The following is a 13553-nucleotide window of genomic DNA, read 5'->3' as shown; positions in this document are numbered from 1 at the left end:
AAATCTTTTTTACTTTTTTACATATGTATTCGTACGTTACTTTCTTCTTTTCTTCATAATTTTTTTTACAAACATATATATGTATACATACACATTTTAGAATACGCACGTGTTCCCATATTTTACAATTCAAAATACACATTTTTTTATTATATATATTTTTGAATTATCATAAACATTTTATTATTCTATAGATATACTCTGTTATTTATATACACATTGTATACATATATAAGTTTTAATACATATACGTGTTTTCATGATTTGCCAATACATATGTACTTATATTTTTTTATTTTTGTCAATATATACACATATAAATTTTTATATGTTTATTTTATTTTACGATTTTCATGTACCTATATACATGCATTTTTTATTTTATTTTTGTTGATATATTCCATTCCTTCCTTTTTTACATGTATACTTGTAGATGTGTGTTAAATATATGCATACACATATTTACAAATTTACTTGTATCTTGTGCTTATATTTTGTAAATACATATACATATACAATTTAAATTAAAGTATTTGTTTCATGTTATACATTAACTTTTCTAGCATATCTTCCAGAAAGTATATATTTTGGTTTTGCCAAAACATTAAAATCATCGTATTTTATAAATTTTCGAAATATTTGGCATTCATGATTCTCAAGGAAGATCGTGTCCTAACTTACAGGATTGCGATTATCTTTCGATGAATTTAGAAAGCCAAGTATTCATTTTGCAATGAATTCACAAATTTCAAATAAAAACCCATTCTCGGGAATTCGACACGTTGTGTCCTAACGCATTGGATATGACATGTTATTTTCTCGAGACGAGGATTTTAAATATAAAGGCAATGTTCGATATTTAGGAATTTTGTGAAATTGAACCCTAACTTACTGGGTTTTGATTTTCTCATTTGACCCAAATAATCGGATATCCTTCTCAAAATGTATAGGTTTTAAAAATCAAAGAATAAGCTTAATTTTGAGGATTTGAGATGTTGCCCTCTAACTTACTGAGTGTAACAATTTATTTCTTTAAAATAAATGAGCTTTATCTTCCAATTCATTTTATTCAAAATAAAAGGATCGTATTTTAAAATCTTTTTAAAATTTCGACATTAAGACATAAAACAATCAATTCGGTACTAATTTTGGGCGTCACGAGGGTGCTAACCCTTCCTCGTGCGTAACCGACTCCCGAACCTGTTTTCTCAAATTCGCAGACCTAAAATTATTTCCAAGGTGATCCGATCACACCTCAATAAAAGATCGGTGGCGACTCCCTATTTTTCATTTTTCAAAGTCGATCCCCCTGTTTTTTTCAAATCTAAAAAATGGTTTCGACAAAAGACATATAAAATATTATAAAAACTGAATACTTAGTGGCGTTTTAACTTAAAAAGCCGCAACAGGTAGGATTTAGCGGCGCTTACACAAAAAACGCCGCTATAGAATAGGGATTTCCAACGTTTCTTGTAAAAACGCCGCAAATAATATAGCAAAACCGCTTCGTTTTCCTTTCACTGTATTCCTTTAGTGGCGTTTTCTGATAAAACGCCATAAACTTATTTATAAATTTTAATATTGATAGTATTTAAATTGATAGTATTTATAAATTTGAATATTTATTAAATATGTATAATTGAAAAAATGCATTAAATCTGTGCCATATTTTAAAATAATATTATTGAAAAAAAATTAATAATTTCATATTAATGTTTCAATTTAAAAGAATGTCCAAACATTTATCGAATTTAAAAATCAATTAAAAATCAAAATACTTATAAATAAGGTGAATATTTAGTGGCGTGTAACCAAAATGCCGCAAATGCTAATTTAAAATTGAATGAAATGTGGCCTTTTGATTGATGCATTTAGGGTTCAATGGCGTTTTTTTCTCAACGCGCTGCAAAATCTGTAAGATTAGTGGCGTTTTCCTTTAAGCGCCACAAAAAAAATTAAATTTAAACGGTGTCGTTTTGATGGGATATCAGTTTTGGGGTATATCTACGCAGCCAGCCCCAAATCCCCCTTTTCAGTCAAATCCCTAAGTGTTTCTGCAGCATCTCCGATTTCCCCTCATCCGTTTTCTTCATCTCTTTCAAATTTCTGTTTGGGTGTTTCGCTTCCTAGCAAAAAAACCATTAAAAAGGGTTCATACATTGTATTTGTTGAAAACATTTAACATTATTTGCGGCAAAGAAGAGGGAGAACGTAGAGGAACATCATTTAAGGTTCGAATGTCCGATTCTGCGTATTTATACATTGGGTTTTGTCGTATTTTTTACTTTGATTTTGCTTTGTTATTGTTTGGTGATACTGTATTTCAATTTTGACATAATAATAACATTTTAAATTTAAAAAAAATTGTAAATGATAATTTAATATATATTAAAACCAATATTTTTAATATATCACCCCATATATGGTATGGGTATATAACCTATATTTAAAACTTATTACTATAAAATTTATAAGTTCTCTAAATAATTATAAATATTGTTTTATTTTCTATATAAGTTTTCTAAATAATTTTTCTAAATTTATTAGTATTAAAATTTATTAGTATTAAATTTATAAGTATTCTAAAAAAGTGTTCTAAATTTATTATTAATAAAATTTATAAGTATCAATTTTATAATTTTTCTAAATAATTATATATTTTTAAAATTTAAATATTTTATTTATATAAAATATATATTGTTTTAATATACATAACCAAAATAACTCAAATTTAACAATCATATGATAACTTATAAATAATTTTACATCATACATAACTCTTTGACAATCATTTGCTTACATAATACATAATAACATAATACATAACTTATATATAAGCTTGCATAACTTACATAATAACTTCCATAACTTATATATAATAACATAATAAATTACATAATACATAATAACATAATACATAACTTATATATAAGCTTGCATAACTTACATATTAACTTCCATAACTTAATACACCACTTAAATAACTTACATAACTTACATAGCTTACATAACTCATTACTTACATAACATACATAATACATAACTTACATAAAATACAACTTACATATCTTACATAATACATAACTTATATAATACAACACTTACAGAAATTAAATAACTTGCATAAAACATAGCCTACATAACTTATATAACTTTCATAAAATACAACTTACATATTTTACATAAAACTTACATAATACATAACTTACTTACATAATACAACACTTACACAACTTAAATAACTTCCATAATACATAGACTACATAACTTAATTTGCCTTACATAATACAACACTTACACAACTTAAATAACTTCCATAATACATAGACTACATAACTTAATTTGCCTTACATAATACAACACTTACACAACTTAAATAACTTGCATAATACATAGCCTACATAACTTAATTTGCCTTACATAATACAGCACTTACATAACTTACATAGGTTACATAATACATAACTTAAATAACTTATATAATACATAACTTACATAATTTACTTAATACATAAATATATATTATATCATAACTTACATAACTCATTTAATTTTAAATATAAGTGAACAACTTATGTACCCTTGTATTTTCTGGTGGAAATCAGACTTCAAGAATTAAGAAATAGACCGGTCTTGGATGAATTTGTCAAGGGTAAGCAACAGTTATTGAAATGGAGTTCAGAGTTTTCTAAATTTTTCATTTCAACATGCAAGCCAAGAGAACATGATTCTTTACCCCTGTAACAAGTGTGTCAACATAAACTGGCATTATCGTGAAGTTGTATACGAGCATCTAATTGTTGATGGGTTTGTTTGGGGTTATAAAAAATGGCTTTTTCATGGAGAATGCCCGCCTAGTACCTCCTCTTCAACGATGGATGTATCTTATCCTGGTACTGCTTACTATCAGTCTGTTGGAGGGGATGACATGGAAGGTATGTTGCAGGATAGACTACATAACTTAATTTGCCTTACATAATACAACACTTACACAACTTAAATAACTTGCATAATACATAGCCTACATAACTTAATTTGCCTTACATAATACAGCACTTACATAACTTACATAGGTTACATAATACATAACTTAAATAACTTATATAATACATAACTTACATAATTTACTTAATATATAAATATATATCATATCATAACTTACATAACTCATTTAATTTTAAATATAAGTGAACAACTTACGTACCCTTGTATTTTCTGGTGGAAATCAGACTTCAAGAATTAAGAAATAGACCAGTCTTGGATGAATTTGTCAAGGGTAAGCAACAATTATTGAAATGGAGTTCAGAGTTTTCTAAATTTTTCATTTCAACATGCAAGCCAAGAGAACATGATTCTTTGCCCCTGTAACAAGTGTGTCAACATAAACTGGCATTATCGTGAAGTTGTATACGAGCATCTAATTGTTGATGGTTTTGTTTGGGGTTATAAAAAATGGCTTTTTCATGGAGAATGCCCGCCTAGTACCTCCTCTTCAACGATGGATGTATCTTATCCTGGTACTGCTTACTATCAGTCTGTTGGAGGAGATGACATGAAAGGTATGTTGCGGGATAGACTACATAACTTAATTTGCCTTACATAATACAACACTTACACAACTTAAATAACTTGCATAATACATAGCCTACATAACTTAATTTGCCTTACATAATACAGCACTTACATAACTTACATAGGTTACATAATACATAACTTAAATAACTTATATAATACATAACTTACATAATTTACTTAATAATAAATATATATCATATCATAACTTACATAACTCATTTAATTTTAAATATAAGTGAACAACTTACGTACCCTTGTATTTTCTGGTGGAAATCAGACTTCAAGAATTAAGAAATAGACCAGTCTTGGATGAATTTGTCAAGGGTAAGCAACAATTATTGAAATGGAGTTCAGAGTTTTCTAAATTTTTCATTTCAACATGCAAGCCAAGAGAACATGATTCTTTGCCCCTGTAACAAGTGTGTCAAAATAAAATAGCATTATCGTGAAGTTGTATACGAGCATCTAATTATTGATGGTTTTGTTTGGGGTTATAAAAAATGGCTTTTTCATGGAGAATGCCCGCCTAGTACCTCCTCTTCAACGATGGATGTATCTTATCCTGGTACTGCTTACTATCAGTCTGTTGGAGGGGATGACATGGAAGGTATGTTGCGGGATGCATTAATATGCACAATCATGGTTTTCAGTCGTTCCCAACTGACTTTATGGCATCTGATGATTGTAATGTTGGTGCAAATGCTTTTACCGAACCGAGAACAAGTGTACCTCATGAATATCCGAATGCAAAAGCGGCGAAGTTCTACGCGCTACTTAATGAGATGAACGAAGAACTATATGAGGGATCAAAATTTTCAAAAATGCCTTTCTGCGTTCGTCTTTTCCAGTTAAAATGTTTAGGAGGGTGGACCAGGAACTCATTGACAATGTTGTTAGAGTTTTTGAGCAAATGTTTCCGTTTGCAAAAATCCCTCAGTCATGTAAAGATATGAAGAAAATGATAAAAGACTTAGGTCTTGGGTACAACAAAATCCATAGTTGCCCGAATGACTGCATGTTGTATTGGGGTGATCGGAGAAACCAACAGTGTTGTCATGTATGCGGCAACCCCGTTGGATAAATAGAAACACAGAAGATGGGAACAACGATGAAAATGATGCACAACTAAGAAAGAAGCCGGTCAAGATTTTGCAGTATTTTCCGCTGATACCAAGGCTTCAAAGGCTTTTCATGTCGTCGAAGACAGCGGATTCAATGACGTGGCACCATGATGGACGAACAGATGATGGATTATTAAGGCATTCAGCAGATTCTTTAGCTTGGAAATCATTTGACTATAAATTTCCAAGCTTTGCAAGCGATCCTAGGAGTGTGAGGCTTGGCCTAGCATCTGATGGATTTAATCATTACAAGATCATGAGTACTGCGTAAAGTACTTGGCCAGTAGTGCTTGTTCCTTACAATCTGCCTCCGTGGATTTGCATGAAGCAATCTTCCCTTATCTTATCTATGATTATCCGTGAAGAAAAAGGGCCCGGGAATGATATCGACATTTATTTACAGCCACTTATTGAAGACTTAAAACAATTATGGGTTGGTGTCGAGACATACGATGTGCTGAGAAAGGAGAACTTTAATTTACGTGCAGCTTTGATGTGGACCATTAATGACTTCCCCGCTTATGCCAATTTATCCAGTTGGAGTACCAAGGGTCGTTATGCGTGTCCTTGTTGTGCTGCACAAACATGTTCGTAATGGTTATACAATGGGAAGAAGTTCTCCTACATGAGGCATCATCGGTGGTTACCAAAAAATCATAGATTTAGATTTCAGAGTTCAACATTTGACGGTACTGGAGAGTTTAGAGAAGCTCCTTCGTAGACAAGTGGATCTAAAATCTTGTTAATGTTGGAAGATATGAATTTCAGTTATGGGAAGATGAACCAACCGGCAAACACACAAAGAAATAGAAGATCAAATGATGAAGCTGATGATGACTCCGATGAAGAGGATGATCCTAATAAGGCGGACTTGTAGAAAAAAGAAGTATTTTTTTGAGTTGCCTTATTGGGAGCATTACCTTTTACGACACAATCTTGATGTTATGCATATTGAGAAAAATGTCTGCGAGAACATTGTCGGTACAATTTTGAATGTAGACGAAAAATCAAAAGACAATCTTCACAGTCAACTTGATTTAGTCGACATGAGAATTCGACCTGATCTTCATCTGAATCTACTTCTGAATAGGAAATATCGGTTGCCGCCTTCTATTTTCTCAATGTCGAAGACAGAGAAAGAAGTGTTCTGCATAGTGTTGAAGGATATAAAGGTTCCAGATGCGTATGCATCAAATATATCTCGATGTGTTAGTGTTAAAGATCAAAGACTATATTCGCTAAAATCACATGACTATCACATCTTAATGCAAGATTTATTGCCAGTTGCTCTACGATGTTGTATGTCGAAAAAGGTGACGTCTTGTATAATTGAACTATCCAATATAATGAAAGCCATTTGTGGCAAAGTTTTGGATGTTCAAGAACTTCAGAAGGTACAAGATCGAGCCGCTTTGACTTATGCAACTTGGAGAAAATCTTTCCACCTTCCTTCTTCACTATTATGGTTCACTTGATAATCCATCTCCCGCATGAAGTAATTCTAGGCGGACCTGTTTTCTATCGGTGGATGTATCCCATAGAAAGGTGTTAATTAAAATTTTTAAAATTTTCCTTCATTCAGCTATCTGCATTTACTTACAACATTTGATAATGTTGTATATCGTGTTTAGGTTCCTATCCAAATTAAAGTCTTACTATCGCAACAAGCGTTATCCAGAAGAATCGATTGCTGAAGGCTACTTGGCAGAGGAATGTATGACCTTCTGTTCAAGATATTTGGAAGATGTTGAAACAAGGTTGAACAGACCAAATAGAAATGCTGGACTCACGGATCATAACTTCGCCGATACTTATTTGTTCCAAAGTTTTGAAGAAGCAAACGGTAAAGTTAAAATTGCAGAATTAGATGATTTATCGTGGGTACAAGCACATCGATATGTTCTGTTTCACCACGAATCAATGGGACCTTTACGCAAGTAAGTTCTAGAAATTTGATAAATATTCATCAATCAAATATTGTTTATCTTCTAACAAACTGAACATATTTTTAACGTAGTGAGTACAAACAAATATTGAGATCTCGTTCGCGCTCTCTAAGAACACAACATTGAGATATCAATAAGTTGTTCACAGAATCTTTCCATGAATGGTTAAGCCAAACGGTATGCAATTGGAGCTTTCATCGACAATTCATAATGTTTTCTCATAACATTTTTAATTACTCAGTTTACTTTCCATTCAATAGGTTTGGAGCAGGAAGAACGTCACCGACGAAGTTAAATGGCTTTCCCAAGGTCCAAATCGGGTGGTTAAAAGATACAGTGCGTTCCTCATCAACGAATTTAGATTTCATACAAAATATCGCGAGAGATTGAGGAGAACGCAAAATTGTGGAATAGTTGTTAATTCCTCAATTACAAGTTATGCTAGTGCTAGGGACAATAATCCTGTCGAGGGAAATGTGGAATAATTCGGACTTCTTACTGACATAATTGAGTTGGATTACTACGGCAAATGGAAAGTTGTCTTATTTCGAGGTGATTGGGCCGATGTTAATACTGCTCGTGGAATCAAGCAAGATCAATTTGGTTTCACAATGGTGAACTTCGCTCGATTGATTCACGGAGGACAACAATTGATTGATGAGCCGTATGTATTTTCTTCTCAAGTCAAACAACTTTTTTACTCAAAAGATCCAACTGATGAGGGTTGGCACATTATACTCCGTAACATCCCTAGAGACTTGTTTGACATGGGCAGTGGAAGTAGAGATGGCATTAACGACAGAACACAAACTTTGTCCTTTCCAGAACAAAACTTAAGCGAAAACATTCCTAGTACTAGTACACAATTTCAATGGGTTCGTCAGGATACGGATGAAGATATTTACGACTTATAATGTAGTAAGCTTTTACGATTATTTTTTTATATGTAATATAATAATATAAATATTGCTCTTATTATATATTTCAATTATTTTATATGTGTTATTATTGTTGTAATTGTATACTAAGTTTTCAACTATTTTATTTGTATTGCAGATAAAATGCCTAGAAGAAAAGTGCGAGAGCTAGGCATTGTTCAAGCTACTCCAAACTCGGCGGAAGCAAACAGCACTGGACAACAGACTGCTATCGGATCTTCGAATGTTCCGGTTACACTTGAGGAACCTACACAAGTTCAAAGTAATTTAACATTTAATTTACATGTGTGTTGACATATTGTTTATTTTTTAAAATTCTTATATTAAAATATAATATTTTTCAGCTGAAAGTGGTGGGACGCGAAGAGTTCGAGGACGTACGCTACTTAGGGATTTATACGAGCTAGATCTAGTCGAGCGTGTCAAAGTCTGCAGTAATAGCTTTGGTCAGCCTGTTGGATCAGAAGCTCGCCTTTTAGCAGGATACTTGGGCATTCTTGCACGGAATGCAAATATGTTGCCAATTAACTACGAGTCATGGCGAGCAATGCCCGATAGTAACAAGAATCAAACTCGCGATAAAATTAAAGTAACAACAAGTTAATGTTATTTATAATACTTGGGTTTAAGTTTCATTTATATTTACTTTCTTAACTTGTGTTTTTTGTAGGCGAGATTTGCTCTAGAGGTTTCCAATGCTTATGTAAAGAAGGCATTGGGAAAAAGATGGAGAGACCATAAGAGCACTTTAAAGAAAGACTATTTTAAGACAAAAACAACACTAGACAAGAAATTACAAAATGTCCCGCCGGGAATGCTGAGGCATTAGTGGGAAGAGGTCGTTAGATTTTGGACTTCAAAGAAATGAGAGGTATGTGTTACTACAAAAATCTTGTAATTTATTTTGGTTTATAGTATTTACTAATTAACGTACTAATAATTCGATAACGTAGGATCGTGAATGAGTTGGAAAAAATAGTAGGCAGAAACAGAAATTCACTCACACAGCTGGGTCGAAAAGTTTTGCTTATGTAGCTCAGGTCGAGGTAGTATTAATTTTGTAATTCTATCATATATATATACTTTCTATCAAATAATATTTTTACTACTATATTGTAGGAACTGTCGTCCGATCAAAAATTTGGATGCCTTCAACTTTTTGACATTACACATAGGAAGAAAGATGGAAACCCTATGACTCCTGAAGCTACAGAAATTATGGTACGTTTGCTTAATACAATTTCACTTGTTTTAATTATTTATAGTGTTTATTTTCTAATGGTTTATTTCATTTATTGTAAAGCAAATATTGTTAAGTTATGTTGCATTTATTTTTTTAATATATATCGCGTTCCTAACTATGTGATTTATTTATTAGGAAAAACTAAAGGATAAAAAAGTGGAGTACAAAGCGATGGCTTCCAGTGATAGTTCTGTTCATATTGACGACATTGATAACCGGATTATCACTGATGTTTTGGGTCCTGAAAGGTACGGTCGGGTTTGATTCCAAAGATCTTTTGTTAGCCCAACCCAATATTTTGGATCCAACTCATAACAATACATGCCTTCGGGGAGTCAGGCTCAAGCTAAAGTTCAGAGGTTAAGAGACCAGATGGCTCAGATGCAAGCGACAACAGTTGAGCAAATTACACAACTTAAAGCGGAGGCAGCAGCGAGAGAAGTTGAGGTTCAACGAAAGTATGAAGAACTCCAGCTACAGCTTAAAGTAGATGCTGCAGCGAGAGAACCAGAGCAGCGTAGAAAGTTCGATGAACTCCAGCTGCAGCTTCAGAATATGATGAAGATGTTTCAGCAGTCGCAACAGCCGCCGTCTTAGACTATCGTGTAAATATGTTTCAAATTTGACTTTTAATTATCATTTTAAAATTTAACATTTTTGTAAGAATAATACGATTTTTATTTTAATTATTGATATTTATTATATATTATTCGTTTAATTGTAAATATTATATAGATTTATTACTTTTGGTTGGTTTCTATTTGGTTTCTTCTGATTTGTTTTTATAGGAGGGCTAAAAATATAAAAAAATTTCTTTTACAAATCTGCCAAAATTAGTGGCGTTTTTAAAAAAACGCCACTAAAGGTCATGGTTTTTAGCGGCGTTTGATGGAAAAGCACCGCTAAAGGTCTTGGCCTTTAGCAGCGTTTGTGGGGAAAGCACCGCTAAAGGTCATAGTCTTTAGCGGCGTTTGTGGGAGAAGTGCCACAAAAGGTCTTGGTCTTTCGCGACGTTTGTGGGAAAAGCGCTGCTAAAGGTCTTGTTCTTTTGCGGCGTTTTTCTCCGTAAACGCCGCTAAAAATAGTGACGCGGTCTTTAGCGGCGTTTTTTCCAGCTCTTGTCAAAGCGCCGCAAATACTTTTAGCGGTGCTTTAAAGGCCTAAAAATGCACCGCTAAAAGCCTGTTGTGGTGTAGTGAAAGAAAGATAGGACTTAAAATTGAGAAAGAATGCTCACCTCATTCCCGGCACAAACAATATGAAATTTTTCTATAATTTTTTAATAGTATTTTTTTAATTCACGTTGGGAAGATTAGATTCCAATTTTGTCTATAATTTTTATTGATAAAATTTTAATAATAAGTTATATATACAAAATTCGAATATAAAAATAGTAATTCAATTTTTCAATTTGAACTTTTTAAAATTTTAATATATATAAATTATTAATAAAAATTAAAAATATTAAAATTTGGATCTTTTCAATTTTCAGTTTTTTAGAATTTTTAAATATTTATTAATATATTTTTTATAATTTCTATATTTTTATATTTTTAACTCATCTACAACGAATCTAGACAAACTGTTGTCTAGATTCAAACAAACCAATACAACAATATGTCCAGGTTCATTCCAGATGTAATTTTTATTAATTATTTTTTAAAAAAATTATGATTTTTTTTAAATTTTAAATTTAGTTTTTGTTGATGTCTATCGTCAATCACGTTAGCGCCTTTAATGATCAAACTGGTTAACTAATGATTTCTGTTAACAGAATGGTTTAGTTAACTTTTTTTTTTATAATTAAGAACTCAAAAGGGTGCAATTTTTTTAAGAGCTGAATTAATTTTTTTTAATTTTTTCTATAGACTTTTTTTTTACCCTTAAACATTTAATTTAAGATGATTTCAAAAACTAAACAAAAAAATAGAAGCTAAACATTGAATTTAAATCAATATAGAATAAAAATGGATTAAGATCTTTCCATTAATTTTTTTTAATTTTAATTAATGTTCATTAGTTCAAATTTCACAACCTACAAGAGGGTCATATATATAATGTTTATTATGCTTTGAAAAATGTTTTCTTTTTCTAAATTTATTAGTATTGTTAATCCTATTTCAACTAAATTGTCAGCGATAAAAGAGGCTATTCTTGTCTTTGCCAATTCTATTTGGAGGAACTCTCGCATCAATAAAATTACCGTGCTAGTCTGATTGAATGGTTTTGTTACCCATCTCAGTCATTAAACGACTGTGATCTGTTAATGAAGATATTAAATTTGTAGCGATTAGTAATGATAAATAGATTTTCAATTGCACCACTATATCCTAGGACAAATAAGTTGATTCACTTGTCAAATACTACACCAAAATAGGCTTTTAGCGGCATTTTTAGTGGCGTTTGGATAAAAACGTCGCTGAAAATCAAGCATTAGTGGCGCTTTTCAAAAAATGCTGCTAAAGATCGAGCATTAGCTACACTTTTTGGAAAACGTCACTAAAGAAAAAGCGTCGCAAAAAACCTAAGCCCAACGACATCGTTTTTTGACCTTTCAAGGCTTTAGCGGCATTTTTGAAAAAGCGCCGCAAAAAACCTAAGCCCAACGACATCATTTTTTGACCTTTCAGGGCTTTAGCGGCGTTTTTTAAAAAAGCGCCGTAAAAAACCTAAGCTCAACAACATCGTTTTTTGACCTTTCAGTGCTTTAGCGGCGTTTTTGAAAAAGTGCCGCTAATGCTCAGAGCTTTAGTGGCGTTTTTTGGAAAAGCGCCGCAAAAAACCTAAGCCCAACGACATCGTTTTTTGACCTTTCAGTGCTTTAACGGCATTTTTGAAAAAGCGCCGCTAATGCTCAAAGCTTTACCGGCGCTTTTTGGAAAAGCGTCGCAAAAAACCTAAGCCCAACGACATCGTTTTTGACCTTTTAAGGCTTTAGCGACATTTTTTAGAAAAGCGCCGCAAAAAACCTAAGCCCAACGACATCATTTTTTTGACCTTTCAGGGCTTTAGCAGCTTATTTAAAAAAGCGCCGCTAATGCTCAGAGCTTTAGCGGCGTTTTTTGGAAAAGCGCCGCAAAAAACCTAAGCCCAACGACATCATTTTTTTACCTTTCAGGGCTTTAGTGGAGTTTTTGAAAAAGCGCCGCTAATGCTCAAAGCTTTAGCGGCGTTTTTTGGAAAAGCGCCGCAAAAAACCTAAGCCCAACGACATTGTTTTTGACCTTTCAGGGCTTTAGCGGCGTTTTTAAAATAGCGCCGTTAATTCTCAGAGCTTAAAGCGCCGCAAAAAACCTAAGCCCAACGACATTGTTTTTTGACCTTTCAGGGCTTTAGCAGCGTTTTTTGAAAAAAAGCCGCAAAAACATTTTTTCTGTCTATTTACTATTTAATTAATTAATTTATATTAATTAAAATTAAATTTATTTTTAATTGAATATTTGTTAAAAATGGATAAATTTGAAAAAATGACACGTAGAAATAATTTGAAATAAAAAACAGAGAAAAATATTTGTTAAAAGTGGAAAAATTAAAATACTATTAATTAAAATAATTTTAAAATTTGTTTGGTACATGACTGATTGATTTTTAATTTATATATTACATAATTTCATATATAATTGTAAAAGATATGATAGTATTAATTTTAAAATATTTAATTAATTATCATTATAGTTTAGGGTTTAATATATTTGGTTTAGGGTATATGGTTAATTTAAGATTTAAGGCC

The sequence above is a fragment of the Gossypium hirsutum genome, chromosome D10, assembly GCF_007990345.1.
Source record: "Gossypium hirsutum isolate 1008001.06 chromosome D10, Gossypium_hirsutum_v2.1, whole genome shotgun sequence".
Classification (NCBI taxonomy): Eukaryota; Viridiplantae; Streptophyta; class Magnoliopsida; order Malvales; family Malvaceae; genus Gossypium; species Gossypium hirsutum.
The sequence above is the reverse complement of the archived record's forward strand: the minus strand, read 5'-3'. Positions refer to the sequence as shown.